We start from the raw sequence: 24,309 nt of genomic DNA, 5'->3' as shown, positions 1-24,309 counted from the left end.
TAAATCCAAAGTAAAACATAATTATAAGTTTCTGCATAATCCCTGGCAAAAATATTAAAGATTAGATTCCAGTATTGTGTTAGTAGTTTCAACGACTTTTACCAATCACAGTTACCCAAGTACATTAAGCATTGTCTGAAAACAGATAAAATATATTCATAGATGGAAATAATCATAAAGGTATTAATAAGATAACCTGGATTTTAAAGTTTGCCTTCCTCCTTCTGAAATAGAAAAAATAATAAATACAGCTTAAAATAGAAAATATTCCATATAGACACCAGAGTGGGAGTTAGGAGACAATAGTATGAATTCATTTCTAAGTGAAAAAAAAATTAAGAGCAAACTACTTTTTCTATTTAAAAAAAAGCATATGTACCATGTTTTATACCATCCCTTGATTTTTAAAAAGTTTATCTTTGAGAGACAGAGAGAGACAGTGCGAGCATGGGAGGGTCAGAGAGAGGGGGAGACACAGAATCCGAAGCAGGCTCCAGGCTCTGAGCTGTCAGCACAGAGCCCAACGCGGGGCTCAAACCCACAAACCTTGAGATCATGACCTAAGCCGAAGCCGATGCTTAATCAACTGAGCCACCCAGGTGCTCTATACCATCCCTTGATTTATTTCACAGTATCTTGTGCTTATGTTGACAAGTTCCCATGGGAGCGCACTTGGATGGGAAGATAGATAGTGAGTCATGTCGGTTAATTAACCAAAAATTCAAAGGAGCAATCCTAGCTCCACAATGGCTGGGAAAGACGGGCATTATTCATTTTAACATAAACATAACCCTCACTCTGGACAGAAACATCAACAGCCTTAACTTGATGATGATCAATAGACACAGTACTGCATACAGGTGAGATTAATAGTTTTGTCTCAGGTGAATATTTGAGATTTGGAATATCTGATTATGACGTCTGAAATTGGCCAGGTGTTGATAGAAAGGATTCATGAAATGCAGCCACAATCCTTCCTGTACTCCAAGAAACCAACAGCTTGACGATAAATCTAGTGATTTTGGTGCCTTTTTTGTCTGTCTACCTCCAACACAGAGGCAGGTGGACATACACAAAATAAGCTTCTACTGAAAACCTTGATGAGTGATAGATACCATCTGCCAATGTTCAGTCAAATGTGCTTTTATGGGTGTATTTTGCAGAAATGGAGAGAGAGTGAGAGAGAGAAAAAATATTCTTTTCAGAAATGGATGCAGACATTTTACAAAAGAAACTAAAAATCAAAAAACAGAAGGTGCTGTAAGTAGGAAAATATAAGCTAAAAATCACATTCCTACGGTAGGTCATCTCTGAAGAAAATAGTTAACTTTACCTTATTCATTTCAAGGTGTTTTGAGAGAATATGTAATTAAATAATAATAGTATCAATTTCTTATATTTTGAAAAGGATAAGGATAGATAATTAACATGTTACTTTCCCAAAATCATTATTAAAAATAGTGACATTTGAGGTGGTTAGAGTACTAGAAGACCTAGATATGGCTATGAATTTATTATGTTACAGTAAAATATGTATTTTATTTCTGATTATAGTGGACAATTTGGATAAGAAGAATCCTAAAAAGGAAAAAACTGATAATTCTATAATCCTATCACACAGATTATGGGTGTTATAATTTTTGCACATTTACTTCTAGTAATATTATTCAAAAATATATATGCATATCATGTGTACAGGTTTATGTTCTATTTTTTCTCAAGATTATATCAGAAAGATTTTCCTATATGATTAAAACTTTTAATAAGAAACATTTTTAGTTGCTGTGTAATATTCCATTACAAAAATGGGTTCTACCTTTAATACTCTGTTTATTGATATATTTATTTTTGGATATTAAGTGAATTCAGAATAAATATCTTGTAGGGGTATCTGGGTGGCTCAGTCGGTTAAGCATCCGACTTCAGCTCAGGTAATGATCTTGCAGTCTATGAGTTCAAGCCCCGCATTAGGCTCTGTGCAGACAGCTCAGAGCCTAGAGCCTACTTCTGATTCTGTGTCTCCCAGTCTCTCTGTTCCTCCCCCCACTCATGCTCCGTTCCTCTTACTCTCAAAAATGAATAAATGTTAAAAAGCTAAAAAATAAATAAAAGAAGAATAAACATCTTGTATTTTAGAATATTTTCTTAGCAAAGATCTCCAACAGTGAGTCTGAGGCTAAATGTTTCATGTGATGCTAAGGTAGACATTGGCTCATGTTTGCCAGACTTGTTTGATTTTCTTTCTGGGCACAAAGATAGTATATATTTCTCAGATTTCTTTGCAATTAGGAGTGGACTCAAGAAGGAATTCTTTCTGATGGAATGTGGGCAGAAGGGAGGAAATGTGGGACCGTGCTTCCGAGGGTGGTCCGTGATCACCTGTCACACAATGCTCAATCCTCTCTCCCCCCTGGCTGCTGGCTGTATGTTAATGTGAGGGCAGAGCATCTGTTGGGCTCCCTCTGAAGGACTGTGGAACCGAATACCCCTGTTTTCCACTGCTTCTAATTGATATTATGTGTGAGAAATAAAATTCTATCATGTTCAGTTACCAACATTTGGGGGTATATTCTTTTGAGCATAATCTCAACTAATGGGACTATTTGCATTGGAAACAAGGCACAACTCTCTAATAAACCCTAAGGGATGCCTGGGTGGCTCAGTCGGTTAAGCGTCTGACTTCAGCTCAGGTCATGATCTCACGGTTCATGGGTTCGAGCCCCACGTCAGGCTCTGTGCTGACTGCTAGCTCAGAGCCTGGAGCCTGTCTTCAGATCCTGTGACTCCTCTCTCTGACCCTCCCCTGCTCACACTCTCTCTCTCTCTCTCTCTCTCTCTCTCTCTCTCTCTCTCTCTCAAAAATAAATAAAAACATTAAAAAATTTTTTAAATAAAATAAAATACGTAGAATTGACATTGGGTGGTGAGGTAACACTATCAGAGGAAGGGGTGATGCAGACCCATGTAATATAGTGGTAAAATATGTGTTAAAACTGTCACTGGCAATAGCTCAAAGGTAGATTAACCACTCACTGAAGCTGTAGCTCTAGGGGAAGAGACTAGAAAACAGAATTTTGCGGTAGGTTGCTTGTTACTTGTTTCTATTAGGAGGATCTTAGAAAGAAAGATCAGTCTGTAAATAGCTGGATGATTTTCAAGCAGAAATAAAAATATATGCGGAGAGAAGAAATTTGGGGCATCAAAAAGTTGGAAAACTAACTGCTTCTAGACCCGAAACAATAGGAAATAAGATTGAAAATGCCTTTCAGTGATGGCCCAGGGACAAAGACCAGATTAAGGTTATAGTCTTCTTTCCCCAGACTCCTGTATGATCCCAAGGATGCTGGCATTAAGTTGTGTAAGTATGTGAGAGAGGCATGAAGGTGAGGAAGCAAGGAAAGAAATCAGGATTAATAATTATATTCAGGAAAGAATTTTGGGTGTGGTTCCTGGCATGTGGAACTGAGTGGAAGCAAATGGATTAGAAGCCGACTAAGTAAAAACATATTGCCAAAGAAATCATAAGCCTGGACTAAAAACGACTTTGAATGCTTTAGCCTTAAAATCATCTTTGAACCCCCAAGCCTACATGAACAAGGAATGAGCTGTTTGGTCCCCGTGGAGAAACTCTCCATTTCCACAGCAAAAATGACCAGATAGATGGACAGGGAAAAACCTCCCAGAGGGCAAAATCAGCAACCATGGAGAAAAGTGGACACAGGCTTCTTCTTTTTCTAAATGTTTATTTATTTTTGAAAGAGAGAAAGAAACAGAGGGCGAGCAGGGGAGGAGCAGAGACAGAGGGAGACATAGACTATGAAGCAGGCTCCAGGCTGTCAGCACAGAGCTCGACGCGGGGCTTGAACTCAACGGACCACGAGATCATGACCTGAGCCCAAGTTGGACTTTTAACCAACAGAGCCACCCAGGTGCTCCCACAGGCTTCTTACAGAAAGCAGAATCAAGGTCAAGGAAAAGCACTTCTCTACCCTAAAGGTAGGAGTCTTCAGAATTCTTGCCCAGCACAACTGCTGTAGAGTGTAACTCCTGCGCCCAGAATCTTCCCTTTTTTGAATGGAAGGATTTGTGTGTGTGTGTGTGTGTGTGTGTGTGTGTGTGTGTGTTGGGAGGGAGGCGTGTCAAAAATGCTGTTTGGCAATAAAAAGGAATGACTTATAGATACATGTGACAAGATGGATGTACTTCAAAAACAGTTTGCTAAGTGAAAGAAGCCAGACACAAATGACCACATATTGTATGATTCCATTTATATGACAACTGGAAAAAAGGCAAACATAGATTAGTAGTGGCTTGGCCCTCAGTTGGGAGTGAGGAATAATTACCAATGGGCCCGAGGGGCCTTTTGGGAGTGCTGGAAATATTCTGAAGCTGGGTTGTGATATATGGTCATACCACTCTGTTAATTTAGGGAAAATCCATGGATTATATACTTAAAACAAGTAAATTTTATGATATATAAACTCATTTCAATAAACCTTTTTTTGTTTTTAAACCTACTGGTGAGCATGGAGGAAAATAAGCACTTTAATACACCAGAAGAGTGAAATCCTGCTTAACCTTTTTGGAGACATCCAGTAACATAGACATTTGCATTCCCTTACCTGGCAATTCAACTCCTAGAAATTTACTTCAAGGAAATAATGAATACATGCTAAGTTTGTTTCTTGCAAAGTTGCTTACAATATTGGATAATTGAAAGGATTTAAATATCTATCGATAGGGGTCTAAATACCTTAGAATATACCCAAACATTGAAATGGCCTACAAGTGCGGTTTACACCATGGAAATCTTAATGTATTAATACATGTATTAATGTATTGTTGGATAATGTAATGTATCCAACAACAAAAATGCAGTTAAAATTTTTTTTTGACATTTATTCATTTTTGAGAGAGAAATAGAGTGCGAGTCGGGGAGGGACAGAGGGGGAGGAAGACACAGAATCTGAAGCTGGCTTCAGGCTCTGAGCTGTCAGCACGGAGCCCTACCTGGGGCTCGAATCCACGAGCAGTGAGATCACGACCTGAGCCAAAGCCAGATGCTTAACCTACTGAGCCACCCGGGTGCCCCCAAAAATGCAGTTTTAAAGTACGGTGCTTATAGGCAAAATATGGGCCCATTTATGTTTACAAAAACATGGAAGTACAACACCTTTTACTATTCCTGAAATGTGTGAATTTTTTTAGCCACTATGTATTATCAGAAAAATAGCAACAAGAACATACATTTTGTAAATAACCTCATGTTAAAGTAAAATAAAAATCAGATTAAAACTTCATGCCATGGATATGTTTGTATGTGTGCATTGATGTGACTAAATTTGGAGATTTCTGTCCTCTGGTTTGAAAATAGTTAAATTTACGTTCACATGTGTAACTCATTTGATGTTAAATAACCCATTTGACATACATTTTTATATTTTAATTTCTGTGACACTGATGAAGTACATCCTATCATTCATCTTCATTGAATTTTTTTCTTGGGACTGATTTTAATTAATAAGTAGTACCATAAATAAAATCTGGTCTGTGTTCTGGAAGAAATTCAACTCTGTCATACAATATTTAGGCTTCTCAGGTCTTTTAATGAAATAAGCTAAAACAGTCAGATGTGGCTTGGATGACAGGTTATTCTTCCAGGTCTTACCCTTCAAAAGCACCTGAAAAAAACTGAAAAGACAGTGTCAGGTGGCTAGATTCCTACCAGCAAGTAAAGGCAGAAAGAACTGGTAAATTTCCCTTATGTACGGTAGTAAATATTTAAGGAATTTTTGTATCAAATCACCTGGAAAAAGTAAATGTGACTCTAATAGCTTTCTTTCACAGTCTGTTACAAAAACATTTGCTTAAGGGATTTACAATATTTGTTGATAGGTGTTATGATCCAAAGTAAAGTACCTTTCTGTACATATATCAATCAAATCTGGGATGAAAATGAGTAAATATATCAGGTCGTGTATCAGTTTTCTGAACAGATTAAAGCCATTATTGTGGGCATAAGACAGAAAACAATGATTCCCTTAAAAGGCAATTATTTTCAGAGCTCCTCTGACATTAAGCACAGGGCTAAGGCTGTGTGTTAGAAAGTAGTACTGCCTCTCAGTTTAATTCGGAAAGGCACAAAAATAGTATGCTAGTAGGTAATCTAAGTTCCAGGTCATGTAGGTCTCAACAGAAAACTATGAGTTTAAAATAATAAAACCTGAATTGAGTGGTGTCTGACAGATGAGTAATTAGACCTTGTTTGGAAACAAGGAATATTCATGATAATAAAAATAGGGTTTGTAGATGTGAGGAAGAGAGAACTATATGGATATGAAGCACAGAACATTAAGTGCCCCAAACAGAAAATACTGAGCCTACTTGAGAGATAAAGTACTGAACCTTTTGTTTTATTTAACAAAAGAAACTACTATTCTTTTGAGTCTTTCTATAAAAAGGAAGATTAAAGGCTTGTTTTGCAATTTACTATGAAACTATCATACATTTTTAAACAGATAGAGAGTATTTAGGGTTGTACCATCATTTCCAACAAGTTACCATTTTCCCCTAGCTTAAACAATTAATAGAAATGTCCTATCTTTGGGCTGGACAATATGTTGTGACATCATATTCTTCTTTCCTTAGATCAGATGTCGGTTTTAACCTTTGACTTTGAAGCAGGAGACACAGTTTCTCTGGAGGAGATCCTAGGGCCAGGGGCAGCCAAAGGGTTGGGCCTCTCAAAGTCACCATTACTGCCCACTTCTCCCCAATATCGACTCATGCCCCTTCATTGTTACTTTGGCTTTTAGGACAGAGGTGCCAAGCTTTGAGTGCACATTGGCATAACCTGCAGAGACTGAAAATCATGTTGGCTGGTCTCACCATCAGCAAGTCAGATTTAATTGGCCTAAGGTGGGGCGTGAGGACTCCATGTCCCCGTGTGATGCTAATGTGGAGGTAATATTGTGAACCATTGCTCCGTTCAGCAATTTTCAGAATGTGACCCTGGACAGGCAGCGGAGCAGGAGGCTTCACCCCAGATTTCCCCAATCAGTAACCCAGGAGGGGGCCCTTCAGGTGACCTGATGCACACTCTCATTTGAGAATCACTGCTTAAAGAAGCAGCTGATAAGAGGATTTTGAAATCTCCCCTCCCCCACCCAAGCGTGTGTTCCTTTAGAGGTCTGACTGTGTAACTGATGACAGCACATGAAGGACGTCCATTGTGAATGCTTTCCCTGGTTCTTCCTCTGAATTGAGTATTTTGGGCCTTGTCTGCCACATGGGAGTAGACACTAGGGGAAAGATGTCAGGAGCTGTACACAGTAGGTGGCCTTCCATATCTTTTGATAATGTCCTGAAGATTGAATCTGAAAAGGATATCTTATGGCTACTGAGCAACTAAGGTTTTTTCTTTTCTTTCTTTTCCTTCTTTTCTTTTCTTTTCTCTTCTTTTCTTTTTTTCTTTTCTTTTCTCTTCAGGTTCTGGAATTGTTTATTATGACCCTGGAACCTGACATCTAATTAAGACCTCTACTCAAAGAAATTGTTTGATAAAAATAAATTTCAAGGGAACACTAAATGTGCCTTCTCTCATGTGGTAGACTCTTTAAATGAGGTAAGCTTCTTCAGTAATGGTGCTGTTTCTCCCTGTATTATATTCCTTTCTGTATCTTTTACATATCAGATTAGCGTCCTGTCACTGTTATAACAAATATTCGCAGGATGGGTCAGAGTCCTGAGATGGGTCTATTCTGGGCCCAAATTGAGGTGTGGACAGGGCTACATTCCTTCAGGCGACTCTCGGGGAGAATCTGTGTCCTTGCTGTTTTCAGCTTCTAAAGACTGTCTGCATCTCTTGGCTTGCAGGCCCCTCCTCCATCTTCAAAACCAGTGGGGTAGCATCGTTAAAGCTCTCTCTGACTCAGATCCTCTTTTTCTGTGGTCACATCTCTTTTCCGATCCATGAGCCTCGTTCTAACTTGTCCAGATAATCCAGAGGAATCACTCATCTCAAGAATTGTAATTAACTTCGTCTTATCTAGAAAGTCCTCTTTGCCATGTAAAATTCAAAGAGTCTGGGGATTAAGATGTGGATGTTTCTGAGGGGGCATCATTTATCCATCACACATATTGAGAGACAGAAGAAAGTAGGAGACTTTTTTTTAAGTGTATTTACTTATTATTTTTTTTATTTAAATCAGTTTTATTTAAGAATTTCCAACTTTGACAACTCTTATAAAAAGCATCCAAGCACAGGACACAGATCACATCGAATAGCATTCTTAGGGCTAGCTGACAGACATTAGAACTCCCACCCTTCGAGGTGACGCCCAGAGCTCACTGGTGAACTCTGCTTCCAAGGACTCGGGCAAAGCACATCACAAGCTCGGTCCATGTTCTCAACCCACCAGCTATTCACAGGACCACACTTACAGATCAGGAACAGAGGAGAACACACACCATACAGCATTCACAGCAGTTGGAAGTGGGGGGAGGGGAGATACAAGTATCGGTTCACTTAACACATCCAGCTAACGGGGTTATCTAAGAACAAAACTCACTTCGAGTCTTCCAACAGATGTGGATGTCCTTTGAATGCAAAAAACATTCGTACGTTATTTGCTATCATTGCTCTCTGCACAGTCTCGCACCAAAGCCACAGGATTGAGAGACACATCTCGCCAAGTTAAAAAATCTCCATTATGCATCACCAAGTCTCTGCACGTGCTCTCTCCTTTTCTCGCTCATCCCTGCCTTTCATGCCTCGGCACCACCATCAATCCCACACAAGTTTTCAAAAGTTCAAACAGCCTTCTGGTTCCATATCACAGCCTTGCGTTCATAGCGTTGATACGACTCCATGAAATAAAGAGTATCGGAAAAAACGGGACACCCACCGTCAAAGACGCAGCCTGGGCGGCGTGAGGACGCAGGCCTGAGTGAGAGCATGAAGACGGCAGTATTCCTACGGCGCAGTATTTACAGCACTACTTTCAATGAAGTGCTTCTTCCATGAACATTTGAAATGAGATAAGCTGCAGAGATTAAACGAAGGCTTCATATTGTACTTTTGCATATGAAGGGAGACAAGTGTTAAAAAACAAAAATGAAAACAAACTGTGACACCATGATCTCCAAACAGATTTTCCTAAGGAAAAAATTCATATGGTGGGGTTCAAATTAAAACAGGGAGAAAAAAATGTAGCTCTAATCAATGATTTCCATTTTGAACATGCAAAGAATTCACTTGACAAGTCCAGGGATAAAATGTTACAGGAGAAACTTTTTGATATCAATTGTAGTGTGGTTTTTTGTTTGTTTGTTTGTTTACCAATCAGGCAAACAGCAGTTCCCTTTCAGCTCTTGTGTTTCTGAAAAGATAAAATAAAATAAAATAAAATAAACAAAATAAAATAAAATAAAAATCCTTCCAGGACTGCCCCAACCTCAGGAAAATTCCTGCGTTCTTGGTAGTTTTACTTCATGAAGCACTACCCAAGGTGTCTCCTATTTTCCTGTATTTAAAAAAATGATGTTACTAGTTAATATTCTTTTTCTTTGTGACTGATTAAACTATGGATCATGTTAATTCCTTATTTTCTGTCCCCAATGCCTTGCTCAGAGCCTGGCCCACAAAAGGTACCCCATAAATGTTTTGGGAATAAATCAATGGTTCTCCCAGACTCTACCCTGTGTCACAGTTACCTAGATGACTTTTTAAAACACAGATGACTAGGTTCTGCCCCTAGAGCTTCTGACTTTGTAGGCTTTGGGTTGGGCCCAAAAACGCATGAAATTTTTAAAAATTATTTATTTATTCATTTTGAGAGAGAAAGAGCAAGGGAGAGGCAGAGAGAGAGAGAGAAAGAGAGAATCCCAGGCAGGCACCGCACTGCTGGGACTCGGGTCTCTGACTCAGGAATCACAAGATCATGACCTGAGCTGAAATCAAGAGCCCAAGGCTTAACCGACTGAGCCACCCAGGTGACCCTAGGAATGTGCATTTAAAATAAGTTCCCAGATGATGCTGGTGATGCTGGTTGGGATCACTGGATTATATATAGTTTGATTGTTAAACTCCTAATTCTTTTATAATAAAATGAAAATTTTTACATGTGGTTGAGGGATTTAAAACTTTTCCCAGTTTTTGAATTATCCTTATTTTTTTCATTATTTCTATTTTTTTCCCTTTAAAAATTATTTGCTCTAGAAATTGAAAAAGAAAATCATATTTCTCCAATAAGAGCTGTCCTATAATATTTTATTGTTTATTTCTTCTCTATATGTGAATTCTCTAGTGACAAAACAATTGAAAATATTTGCGGAGTTCCTGTTACTAAAGAATGTTTTCAAACTCATATCTTCAGAATTGTAGATACATAATCTAACAGTAAATTATCTTTTAGCCTGAAACTTTAATTTGATTTGTATTTTTGCATGGTTTGTTCTTTGATTTGGGGGGGTCATAGTCCTCAAAAAGGGTAAAAACATAAAGGAAAACTCTCACATATTATGAGACCAGTTACTCCTAGAAACACATCACAGTTAGGAAACATAAGTCTTACTGAGCCTTTTGCCCAATTTTTCTGAGACTTGGCAAGGCATATTTTTTATTATAAAAATATAAAATTCATCCAGCATATATTTTTCAGAAAATTTTATTTCTTTAGAAGAAACTGATTTCCCCCCTGTATTTATCTAGCTAGAGATCACATATAGGGGATTGATAGCCCTTATATATACTTCTTCAACCTAAGAAATACTTCTTATGATTTAAAGGTAGCTTTCCTTATTCTTACAAAATTATAACAGTATGCTTTCCTCATAAAATACTGCTTGAAGGGTACATCAGCCTTGCAGGCAGCCTTATGCTTTTGAATCTGGGTGTAGTAAGTTTCTGGTGGTGAAGTTATAAAAAGTATTGATTTTATTTATTATACTCCTATGAAAAGGCTGTGTAACTGGATTGATGGAATGGAGGATTACTAAAAATATTTTTATAGGGCTGGGAAGTTTTAATCTTGTAGATAGTGCTGAATTTGACTATAATGTTGCACTGAAAGGCTGAAAGGAGGCATCTTATAAACAAACTTATGCAATGAACTACTCTTGCATGGCTATTAGTTGTCAATAGATTTTTATTGAGAGCATGCTGTATTTTCAGCGCTATGTTAAATCATTTTTCTATCTTGAGAGGTTTTTTTTTGCCTTGTACATGCCTTTAAAAGATACAAGTTAGCAAAAAAAAATTGGTAAAAGTATTTTCTATCATCATCCAGAGTAGGTATATTCAAGTTAAAAAATTTTAAGATGTAAGTTGCCTGCAATGTAAAGCACAGATCACAAAGTACAATTAGATAGAGTTTGACAGGGCATACACCCTTGACGATCAACAGACAGTTGGTTTTTTTTAATGTTTATTTATTATTGAGAGACAGAAACAGAGCATGAGCATGGGAGAGGCAGAGAGAGGGGGGAGACACAGAATCCAAAGCAGTCTCCAGGCTCTGAGCTGTCAGCCAGAGCCCAATGTGGGGCTCAAACTCACAAACCCTGAGATCATGACCCGAAAGTCAGATGCTTAACCAACTGAGCCACCCAGGTGCCCCGATACAGCCAGTTTCATCACTGAGAAGCTCCACCCAAATTCCTTCCGAGTCGATTCCCCTCACTCCCACAAATAGTGCCTGATCTGATTTCTGTCTATTCACTCTGTGTCTGGCTCCTTTCACTGCTCTTGAGATTCACCCTTGATGGGTGTGTATCAGCACTTAGTTCCTTCCTATTGCTGAGTAGTACTCCGTCCTCCTAGGAGGCATGGGCTTCACAGGCAGGATCCGAGAATTCTTATCTCCCCCTCTCCGTATATATTGAAGCCATTTTTCCTTGAAGTGCAATCCTTGGACTTCCTTCTTCAGTACCCCTACAGCCCTACTATTATTTGATCTTATTAGATCAGAATTTAAATACAGGGTAGAAGAGCTGGTATTTCTAGCAAGCTCTCTGTGGAATGCTGATTACGTTAGTGATTGACACTATTGCTTTAAGCAAATATTTTGTGAATATGAGGGGTTAAGGAAAGGTCTAGAAGAATATGAAACAGAGTGGCCAAATTGAAACCCAGTAATTCAGGTCGATGGATTGAACTAAGCAGGTTTCCAAGATTTGTGAGGTGACAGGAGTGGGGGTCCTGGGGGCCAGGCCTAATTAATTAGACAGGAGATAGAGAACGGGACTTAAACAGGTTACCTCTGGCTTCTGAGCTTGAAACGACGGATTTGGGCAAAACAGAAGAGGAAAAGAGGAGAAGGGAAGAAAGCGAGACTGTTAGTTTGCAGTGTCTCAAAGGGAGAGAACACAGATTTCCATTTACCTAAAGAACCAAAGCCTTTCTTTGCTCTTCCTGATCATTCTCCTCCCACCTGCTGCCTCCCCAAAGGCTGCCAAGCTCACCCGTGGTGTTTTCCTTGTTGTTGCCTCCCAGCAGAAATGTGAGTGCCGCTCCAAAAAGAGCAAGCGCATCAACACTCCTGAATCACTGGTTGAAAAACACAGCGCATAGAAACAGGACCTTTTCTCTCATGTACAGCGATAAGGTGCTTAAATACCAACGTGATAAGAACACGATAAATAATAACAAGCCCTGTGATGCACTCAAAAATGTCAGGCTGGTGCCACATGCCGTCCAATGAAATGTTTTGAATGATCTGGGGCCTGGGAGGAAGTATATACTTTTCATTTATACAATTTATTCTTTTCAAGTGCAGAACTGCTACGAACCCTTCCCGTCACTGTGGTGAAGCGTCTGGCTACCTCATACTTGCAGTCGCTGCGCACAGATAAACACGCATCTCGTATTTCATCTGTCTCTGTTCAGTGCGGCTCGGGACACACGTCTGCTTGGTGGCCCCGGGCAACCCGCAGTCCTAGAGGGCGGGGCTGAGAGCGTCTCTGGCTGGGCCTGTCCACAGGCCAAAGCGGCCCACTCTCTTCTCATCTCCAGCCTTTCCTCCTCCCTTCTCAGGGCTGGGGGAGGCCCCGATGAGGTAACGGAAGCCATTCTGGCCTTTAACCTAGCTAGACCTTTCCTCTCCCTCAAGACAAAAGCTTTTGCCTATACTTAGGTCCTTTGAGTATTTTGGAGCATGAGGTATATTACACATTGTTAGTGCACTATAGTCTAACCAAAATACAAAGAAATCTTCACCTGCATTCAGTATCTGATTGTTAGTAGTAATATTACTATATTTCATTGTACTATATTGATGTGTTAAAGTTATTATATTATACTTATAAATAAGTAATTACATTAATGTTGTAATATCTGAGAGAAGGAAGATACCAATATAAAACTTAAAAAACCCAATAGCTTACTTTGACAAATTTTATTTTTTTTAAATCAAGTACAATCAACATACAGTGTTGTATTAGTTTCAGGTGTATGATATAATGATTCAATAATCACATGTAGTTTACTTAAAAAAATTTTTTTTCATGTCTTATTTTATTTTGAGAGAGAGAGAGACAGAGTGTGAGCTCAGGAGGGACAGAGAGAGAGAGGGAGATCTAGAATCTGAAAACAGGCTCCAGGCTCTAAGCTGTCGGCACAGAGCCTGACACGGGGCTCAAACTCATGGACTGTGAGATCATGACCTGAGCGGAAGTCAGATGCTTAACCGACTGAGCCACCCAGGCGCCCCTGTGGGTTACTTTTGGTTACATTTAAATTTAAACTGTTTGAGTATTTTCAAATACTCAAATATATTTGAATTGTGAATACAAGTTTGTTAAAATTTAAAACGTTAAAATACTTCAGTTCTGTCCACAGAAAAGACCCAGTAGCAATGACAGCCGGTAATGATGAGAATGTTAACCCTCAGACTACAGTCTTGGAAAAGGGAAACAGGACTCTTGCAGAGATCTGGTCCCAGGTGCGGAGTGGCAGATGACACACCGACACTACATCATCTTGCCATGCTGGAAAAGTAGGGAACCTGCCCACTGCCTAAAAGTGGACAATTTTACCATCAACAAGAAAAATGATGACAATTGATCAAAACACAATAATGAAATAAATATTCCTGAATTCATGATACTCAAAAGAGAGTGCCAAAGTTACAAACGTAATTCATTTATCACTGTAACGTGTTCTCTGAAAGTTAGTAATTAACTGAAAAAGTAAGTCTTGATCTGCCTTCCATGTGAAACTCTATTTTCAAAATTTTACAATGTAGCCCTAGTTAATGAGGGAAAGGTTTCTTATACAAGTATTCTAGCTAGTAAATGTAGAAGAAATGATAAAATTAGAAAATTTTGCCATCTAATGAAATTATTGATTCAGGCAATAAACATTTATGGCTGCTAAAACTGAGAAGCAAAATATTAATGAGAAATTAGATATTATTCCAAGGGAGTCAGAAGGTCACCCAACAACTTTACAGCCAGGAATGAGGCAGTCACCATCTGGATCTGCTGATCAATCCGCATCATTGAAGGCAAGGCAAATAGACATCATGCACGTCCTGGAGTGATGTCATATGAAGTACATAGGAGCATCTGTGAAGCATCCACAGCAAAGACATTCACTGAATCTAGTCAAGCCTTTATGTGTATGGGAAACATGTTGAAAAAATCAGCAAAATTCCAGAATGTTCTGGAACAACTGACCCAGTCTCTTTAAGAAGGCATTGCTTGAGGGGCCCCTGGGTGGCTCAGTCGGTTAAGCATCTGACTCTTACTTTCAGCTCAGGTCAGGATCTCAGCATCGTGAGACTGACCCCTGTGTTGGGCTCTGCACCGCCAGCATTGAACCTGCTTGGGATTCTCTCCCTCCCTCTCTCCCTCTCTGCCCCACCCTGCTCTCTCTCTCTCTCTCTCTCTCTCTCTCTAAAATAAATAAACTTAAAAAAAAAAAGAAGACATCACTTGAAAAGAGTATGGTAATGGAGATGAACATGCCAGATATAAAGAAACTTAAGACATATCAATCTCAACAGGAGCAGCAACAAAACACATCTTTGGTGGAGAACGTAGCTGGCTGGTGATGCCTGCATCCCTTCCCACATTCTCTGCCCTCCCCTTCCCATGTCATTGAAATCCAGAGGGCATAAGTTCGTGAAACTAATAGCAAGTAGAGGGGTATAAACAGAAATAGTTTTTACTGAAAATGGAGCGTGTCTGAGGCAGTCTTGGATTCCGAGGTGTCACCCAATGACGATGTGGGTGTCACAGTGCTGTAATAAAAGCCAGGTGATTTTGTGAACAATAACAGTTATAGTTACATATGCTGAGATAAAATAGTCAAATCTATGCTGTATGGTGGAAATCATTGTGCTCTGCTGCAGGCATCCAAAAAGAAATTTTCCCTGAACTATGTGTAGAATATTAATAGTCTATTAGAATTCTCCTAAGTGTCAAATATAGGTAGCTGTGATGGCAACAGTGGTCCAAAATACAAACCCCATTAAATCAGGCTTCTCTGTTTAAAATTCAGAACATGCGTATATACATGTACATGAGTGTATGTGTATCTGGTTTTATTTAACTTGTCACTCGCACTGACAGGATAATCTGACATCTTTTAAAATTTTTAATTGGATGAATTTCTTAGTGAATCATAGCTAGATGCTGAACAATCCCAAGTTAATGGCAGATTAAATATCTTTAAAAGGAATGCTAGGGTATAAAATACACTTAATTATGTAACACACCATAATCTACCTAGATTAGTGATTGTTTCTACTTTTTATTTATTTATTTTGGTAGCAGATTCCTTTCAGAATCTTATGAATATTTAGGATTCTTCAGAGAAAGACATAAACATGTGAAATACTAGTCCACAACTTCAGAGAACTTCAGACAACAACTTTTCACCAGCACCCCCTATCACCACCACCACCACCAATAGAGATTACATCTTCCAAAGATGGCCACAGAAATAGTTTCCATCCCACACACTCCTCTGCAACGTGACTTTCTGCTCCCTAATCAAGAGACCAGAATCAAATTCTTCTCCCTTTGCTTCTGGGAAGACCTGAGTGATTTACTGCAACAAAAGAACACAGAAGAAGAAATATTCTGGAACTTCCACGATTATATCATAAGCAGCTACTACCTGGGACTTTGGAACACTCTCACTCTTGGGTCCACCCTCTCAGGAAACCATCTCTGAGTGTAGCCACCATGCTGTGAGGGTCACGAACTAGAAGGAGAGGCCACACTTGGCCACTCAGGTGGACACATTCAGCTGAACTCATAGCCAACAATGAGCACCAACTACCAGTCCTGTGAGGGAGCCATCTTGGACACCCAACCCCGCTGAACTCTCAGATGACTGAGCTCCAGCCAATGTCTGACTGCAGCTACCCGAGAGGCACCATGAGAGACTGCTCACCTGAGCCCAGGTGACCCACAGAACCATCAGTGATAATAACGATTGGTTGTTGTAAGCCACTAAGTTTTGGGGTGATTTGTTACATAGCAATAGGTAACTAATAATACCCGCCTACCCCTGGTGAGAACCACTGCTCTTAATGATTTATTGAGAAAAGGAGATCAAATTAATAGATTGTAGTTAAAAATTCTTAGGTCTAATAATTTAGTAGCTGTACATTTGTGTGTCTTATAAAAATCACTAGGTTTTTATAACATTTGACTGGGTTCTGATTTGAGTGATTTGGTTTTTTTCATTTCATTTACAAATCAACAACACTACAACCGGCTATTTGGAGGGGTTTCCTACAACCAGTAATTTTTATACAGTGTCTGGTATCATTCTGCATTAGAGGATTCTCACATTCAGTCTCTCCTCCCTTCTCTTTCCTCCTCTCTTCCTGTGTGCTCCTCTCTCACGCCTGCCTACCCACATGTATGTGTCAGTACCTGAGAGCCACATGTCCCCCACGGGCTGCCTAACATTGACTGCTTTGATTTGGATGCCAGATAACATTGAGAAGAAAAACCTTTTGAAAATAATTGTTTCTATGCTTTCATCCAGAAATTCCACTTTTAGACTTTTTCCCCTTAACAATGAATGGTTAATTCAGATAAAAATTTAGTTACAGGAGTGTTTATCACAGCATCACATATAATAGGGAAGAACTAGAAATAATCTTAATGCATAATTATAAGAGTCTTAATAAATTACGGCATTCCTATGCTACAGCATACTATGCAACAATTAAGCTGAGATAAAACCACTCATGCTGACGTGAAAAGATATTCAGGATATTAGCAGACGTGACATGAGTGAGGCTTTAAATGTGTTCGCAGAGTTTGACCTGGCTTCTAGAGCATCTGTGATCTGTCATGAGGTAGCAGCCATATGCGCAGGGGATCACTGGTCCCAGAGGGAGGGACATGCAGAGCAGACCTGAACTTGAAGCAGAGTCCACTCAGCCAGTGTACAGACCAATGAAGGAGAAATGAATGTTTGCTGTTGAGAGTCACTGAGGTTTTGTGGATTGCTTGTTATGTGACAGTCTGACTAATACTGTCTGATCCATTACTCCTTAGTTATGGTGATGTATGGTAAAAATAGAGAAACGGGAAATCTCATTGGATGTGGAAAGAAGTGATATGGATTACCCTAGGTAACCAGTAAATGTATTTATACTGCTTTATGAGTATAGTCATAAGTTTTAAAGGAGTCTATTTGTCTTTCTCACTGAGCTGTTCAAATGCATGAGCAAAAAAACACTTCTATGCTTCTCCTTTCCTTTACTACTCTTGTCTGACGTATGGTGTCACTTGTGACTCTATGCATTTCTGTATGTGACTTCCAAGTCTTGAAATGCAAATATATTCTTACATAAAATGGGAATCTTTGGTTAATATATAACGTTGCTGCAGTTTCCTTGAAGTAAGGTTTTTAGCAGGGGCACGACTGACATTTTGGGTCAGATAATTACTTGCGGGTGGCTGTCCTGTGCATTTTACTCTTTCAGTGGCATCCTTGGCCTCTATACACACTAGATGCCTGTGGTACCCTCCAGAGCAGACCCCTGCTCCCTCTCCCCACCCTGTGCAGGAACTGACCATCAAACATGTCTTCAGACATTTCTATATATTTTCTATAAATCACCCAGATGAGAACCACTGCCTTAACAAGTGAATTTTAATGTAGTGGTTTTCATACCTGGCTACACATTAAAATAATATAGTAAGCTTTTAAAAAATATCTTATTTTGAAATAATCTCCAAATTACTGAAAAATGCAATCATGGCACAAAGAACTCTTGCATACCACTCATTAACCTTTGCCAGATGTACTTCTTCATTCTTGTTCTACATGGATGCATAGATGCTTCTTTCTGGATCATTTGGGAATACGTTACAGACACTATGGCCCCCTACCCCTTAACATTCAGTGTTTATTTCCTAGAAACAAGGATATTCGTCACATAATCATAATATCAGTAACAAAAATAAGAACTTGAAGATTAATACAATATTATTTTCCAATCCACAGTCTATACTCAAGGTTTGCCAAATAGCCCCCAAATGGCTGTTTTTTCACAGACCTGGACACTCATGTATTTTGTTCTCATACTTTTTTAGTCTCCTTTAATCTAGAGCAGTTCCTCAGCCTTTCATTGGTTTTTTATAACCTCAATATGTTTCAAGTGTGTAGACAACGTTTTGGAGAATGGCTCTCAATTTGGATGTGTCTGCTCTTACCTCATGATTAGATCCGGGTTGTGCAATTTTGGCAGGAGCATTACGTGACTGAGGCTGTGAGCTGTCCGGTACGTCTCATCAAGAAGCAAAGGATGTAGGCGATATCAACACTGATCATTGGGTTAAGGTGGTGTATTCGTTTCCTAGGGCCACCATAACAAATCACCACAAATCATGTGGCTTCAAACAAGTCGTCAGGGCTGTCCTCCCTCTGGAAAGTCTAGGGCATAATCCTTCCTGCGTCCTCTGGTTGCTCATAGCAGTCGGTGTTCCTCGTAGCTTCTCTGCCTCTGTATTCACATGGCCTTCCCCTCCTTCTCTTTGTCCATGCCGTCTCCTCCTCTGTCTCTTATAAGGACACTTTTCATTGGATTTAGGGCCCAGGAAATTCGGGAAGATTTCATTAAATCTTTAACATAATTATGTCTGCAAAGACCCTTTGTGAATGTGAAAGGTCACATTCGCAGATCCTGGGGGTTAGGACGTTAACATTTCTTTTAGGGGACACCATTCAAGCCAATACAGGTGGTGCCTGTCAGAGTTTTTCACTGTAAATCTACTGTTTTCATTGTCATCATTAGGACGTCATTTGTAGGGAGATACTTTTAGATGATGTAAATATCCTTTCTATTCCTCATCATACTCTTAACTATTGGTTTTAGCATCTATTGATGCTAAAGGTATCCTTTGATTATTCTTGCCCAACTGGTGGTGACTTTCTAACTGCATTATTGCCTCCACAGTATTAGTTGGCGTTCTTTTATAAGAACTTTTCCTTCCTCCCTCTCTCTTTCCTTCCCCCTTCCATCTTCCTCTCTCTCTCCCTCCTTTCTTCCCAGTCCTTTCCTTCCTCCCTCCTTCCCTCTCTCCCTCCCTCCCTTCCTTCCTTCTTTTCTTCCTTCCATCCTTCTTTTGAATATATCAATATATATATATATTATTCAATGGATTCTAATCTATTATTGCTATTACTTAACTTTGGTATTCAAATTTCCCAGATGTGGCCAACAAGAGCCCTGTCCAGCAGAGTTGTGTGTGCTTTGACATGACTCCCATCATTCTTTGAGCAATTTTATACTTCCGGGCACAGGAAAATGTTCTAAGCTCATCTTATATTTTCCCCACCCCAGCCCTGGAATCAGTCATTTCACAAGGATCTTTGGTTTCTTTTAGTGGGGAATGATATACAGAACCAAAATATGGGTGTTTAAGAAATTTTTCTCAATATTGTATACCCATATTTATTGGTAAAAGATAAACACTTAAATGAAAAATAAATCTGACAATAACAACTGTTAAGGAGGATGTAGATCCACTGAGATCAATCCTACTGGGAATGAAAATGATATTATCTGCTTTGAAAAAGTTTGGTGCTACAGTCTGACAGGATCTCATAATTATGAACTTATTCATATTCTTCTCTCTAACAATGTAACGAAAGGTATCTGCTCAAGGGAAATTATTTCCTATGTGCCTCATGAGACATGGGCTAGGATACTCATAGCTCAGTACTCTCAAAAACAAACTCCTGTCTAATATAGTCTGTCCTGGCCTCTGAGGTGGAGGGGAGTGCTTCAGCTTTACCCTTATATTCTAGGATTCTCTCATTGGTGTCTTAATACCTTAACAGTTGTTCTTGTGAGGGGGAGAGAAGTCAGGAACAACCTATGGCACCATCTTGGTGACGTCGTGCCCTGGGCTTTTTAAATAAAAATTCTGAGCCCCTCTTCCAGAGATCGTAATTCACAAGTCCTGGGGCAAGCTTCAGAAATGTGTGTGTATGTGTATATGTGTATATGTGTACATACATGCCTGTGTGTGTCTGTGTGTGTGTGTGTGTGTGTGTGTGTGAGGTTAATTCTATGGCAGAGCAGTTTGTAGGAGCTGCTGCCCTAATGCATTTAAACCATGATTTAGTTTATACTGCATTCTCCAAAGCACATTTGTTTATCTAAAGGAGTAAATAATTGCCTCATACCTTAATTTCTGGATATCAGAAAACCAAGCAAGATAAAACTTATAATCTGAAAAAAACATGCTAGGTATCAGATGTCAGTGATAAATGTCTAAGATGGAAAATGTGTTCCATAATGTAAAATAATTATTGATTACAAAATCAAGTCAACTTAGACTCAAGTCTAGATTTAATTACATTCTCAAGAAAGAAAGTAGAAATTTTACTTTTAAATTGCATTCCTCTGACTATACTCTCTCTCTTCCTCCCTCCATCCCTCACACACACACACACACACACACACACACACACACACACAGAATAATACATCACTTTCTGGGAAGGGATTCAGGGAACACAAGACTTTCACAATGGAATACAAAAATCATCTATTTCAATATCCATTGCTTGGCTATCTTCAATAATAGATAACTCAGAGAAGAAACAAAATTACCTCAGTGAAGCCAACAATACTGTCGAATAGCTTTATCACATTCTGGTATTGAACGTGAAAAAGCACTTTTCCCATATGAAATTTCGGGTTAATCTTTTTTTATTTCTCAAAAAGGCAAGAACGTTCCAAGGAACTAACATTTATATCTTGAGGAGGAATTTCTTGCTCTATCTACAGATCATTAGTATACATACTGAAACTCTGGGTAACTTTGTCTTGGTGAAAAGGAATACAATATACCTCCTTTTTTGATGGACATTTTTTCCTCCCTGAAAAATCACAAAGATAAATTAGGAGAAAATCCACCAGGGAAGTAAGAATTGTAATTCTTATTATCAACCAACGGTCATAGTTGTCATTTTTTACTCCAGGCGTCTCTCCTTATCTATGACTGGGTTGTCTGTGGTTTTGGTTACCCAGGGGGTGCGTCAGTCCAGAAGCAAATGGTCCTCCTTCTGACGTGTCAGCAGGTCAGTAGTGGCCTAAGGCTGTGTGTCACGGGGTTTTTGTCGTTCTCCTCACGTTGTCTCATCACATAAGCATTTTATCATCTGACATCATCACGAGAAGCGGGAGTACAGTAGAATAAGATATTTTGAGAGAGACCACATTCATGTAATTTTTTATTACAATCTATTGATGTAACTATTCTATTATGTTATTAATTATCATTAATATCTCACTGCATGAAATTTGGGAATTGAACTTTATCATAAGTATGAATGAATAGGAAAAAATATAGGGCTCGGTACTATCAGTCATTTCAGGCACCCACTGGGGGTCTTGGAATATATCCACCCCAGATAAGGGGGGGACTACGTATGTACCAGGAGTTTTGCATATCATCTCTATTTTGCAAACAAAGTGTAGAGAAGTGAGAGAACTTGTCCAAGTTTGTGTAGTGAAGAAATGGCTAAGCTAGGACTCAAGGCCAGTCAGGGAACACTAGGTTACCTTCAATAGTAAGTAGCCCCTCATTCTCAGCAGCGGATTAACAAACGTGCCGTTCATGCTACATGTGCATTCTGGGTTGGCTGTGGCTCAACTCAATTTCATCTTTATTCTTGAACCCAGGCTGACACGGAGGCCTCAGCTTGGGGTATTGCCAGAGACTGTAACAGAGGAGAAAGAGTATGGCGCACCATGCACTGACTCTGAACGCTTCCACCGGAAAGAAGGAACAAAATGGCTTCAGCAAAGCCAAGTATAGCGTTAAACAATGATGCCATGTTTTGGTATTGAGCGTTGTATTTTGAATTTCAATAGCCAGTGCAAGTTATGGTTAAAACTGAGGTCAGTGAGGTGGAGAAGCATATTTCTCCAGCAGGGAGAGGCAGTAACTAGTTGTGAACAGTAACCAGCCTCCTGCAGACCGGTGTGCGCCGATGGCATAATTTAACCTAGCTGGTGTAGCAGTTCCCCGGGCTCAGTAACTGGTCCCACCGGTCCAATCAGGGTGAGGATTGTTGCTTGATGACTGGGAGAAAAATTGACCTTGTTCCTTCTCTAAAATGGAGCTGCTGCAGCCATTTTTCTGCTATGAGGGAGGATGTGTAACAAAAAGGCTGATACATGCGGCATGGTGGAGACAAGAGTAATGGGTCCCCAGCTCTGGGGGTGCAGTGCGTTTCTGGGACAGCTCATCCTGGGGGTGGTCCATCTTCTGAACTTTTTAATGATATATTCCAATAAGTCCCCTAGGTTAAACCAGTTTGAGTAACTGCTTCTATTTATAACTGATAATATTAAAATGCATGGCCTTAGCAAAGTCCAAACTGTCACGGATGAGGCGTGCCTGTGTGTATAATATGCTCGATTTCGTGTAAAAACAATGTAGGAACATGATGAAAATTTTAAAAAATAAGAAGAAAATGGCATATGATCATACACCCAAAATGTCAACTGTTAGTCAGCGGTGCACATATTCTTCCTGTGCTCCCCTACCCTGCATGTGCATTAATTTTTATACAGGTTATGTCAACCTGCGCAAATAATTTTGTATCCTGACCTTTTCACTTAACTTTGCAAGTCAATTCTTTTCCCCACATTGCTACAAAATATTATAAAGATCGCTGAAATAGCTGCAAACCGTTCTGGGTATAATACAGTGTAGATAAAAATGTCCCCAGTCTGGGGATGCCTTGGGTGGCTCAGTTCATTATGCATCCAACTCTTGACTTTGACTCAGGTCCTGATCTCACAGTTCGTGAGATCGAGCCGTATGTCAGGCTCTGTACTGACAGCATTGGACCTGCTCAGGATTCTTTTGCTCCCTCGCTCTCTGTCCCTACATGTATGTGTGTGTGTGCCCGCTCTCAAAATAAATAAATTAACAGATTAATTTAAAAATGTAAATTAGAAAAAGTTCCCCAGTTTTGGACATGTAGGTTGCTTCCAGTTTTTTACTTTTTTATAGGTAACAGTGCCACATATATATAAGTACATGGAGAAACATGAGAAGGACATATACAAAACATTGTACCAATGGGTGCTTTTATCAGGCGTCTGTGCTGCCTGGACCATAACATGATGAAAGTCGCAGAATTAAGTAGGAGTTGGGTTCTGCCTACTCTGTCATTATTGCACATGTCCATGGATGCAAATCTGGCATTATTTATTGTGCTCAGTTAAAAAAAAATGACATAAACATCTTCAAGTCTTTGCTAGAATAAAGAATTGTGATTTGAGATAATATTTTGAATAACTGGTTAAAACTCAGAAGATAATTTCTAGGTGGAAGCTAGAGGGAGGCTTGCAAGCTTATTAGTAGTACCAAGTCAGAAGGAAACGCTATTGGGATACATCAATAAAGATGATAGGCAAAAATGATCTTTTTGTCCTTAGATTCTCCACTGGCGTGAACTGCTCATGCAGATGTGTTTGGCCACAGTCCTCAAAGAGGTTATGCTGAAAGGGGGCAGCTCTTCACTGTCCCCTGAGAGTCTGTTTACTGCCCTGCTGGGGTCAGATGGCTCTGCTGGGCATGGCGTGCTCACTGGCCCCTGCCGGCTCTGTCTCTGGTCTGGCATATCCCTGTAATTCTGCAGCCTGAGCATTTTCCAGTGAACTTAGGTACCGTATCCCTTTCTACCTTGAGATTCATTTAGATTTATGTCTATTTGCTATAAATAATTAAAAGGGGGTTGGTGTGGTTATTCAAGAGTAGTATCCAGGCATTTCTCCAAATCTTTCGCTTTCTCGGTCTCATGGAGGA

At 39.5% G+C, this 24,309-nt stretch overlaps 1 long non-coding RNA gene across 2 annotated transcripts in view; it reads left to right on the top strand.

Annotated features, from left to right (window-relative positions):
• The first annotated feature begins 16,131 nt into the window (after positions 1-16,131).
• The window catches only part of LOC115287601, a 32,787-nt gene continuing 24,609 nt past the window's right edge, over positions 16,132-24,309 (top strand). For both annotated transcript variants that reach the window (XR_003906556.1, XR_003906557.1), the window contains exon 1: positions 16,132-16,412. This is a non-coding gene — a long non-coding RNA (uncharacterized LOC115287601). The remainder of the gene's footprint in view (positions 16,413-24,309) is intronic.

Source organism: Suricata suricatta, chromosome 3, assembly GCF_006229205.1.
Source record: "Suricata suricatta isolate VVHF042 chromosome 3, meerkat_22Aug2017_6uvM2_HiC, whole genome shotgun sequence".
In the NCBI taxonomy this organism is placed as follows: Eukaryota; Metazoa; Chordata; class Mammalia; order Carnivora; family Herpestidae; genus Suricata; species Suricata suricatta.
The sequence above is the reverse complement of the archived record's forward strand: the minus strand, read 5'-3'. Positions and strand labels throughout refer to the sequence as shown.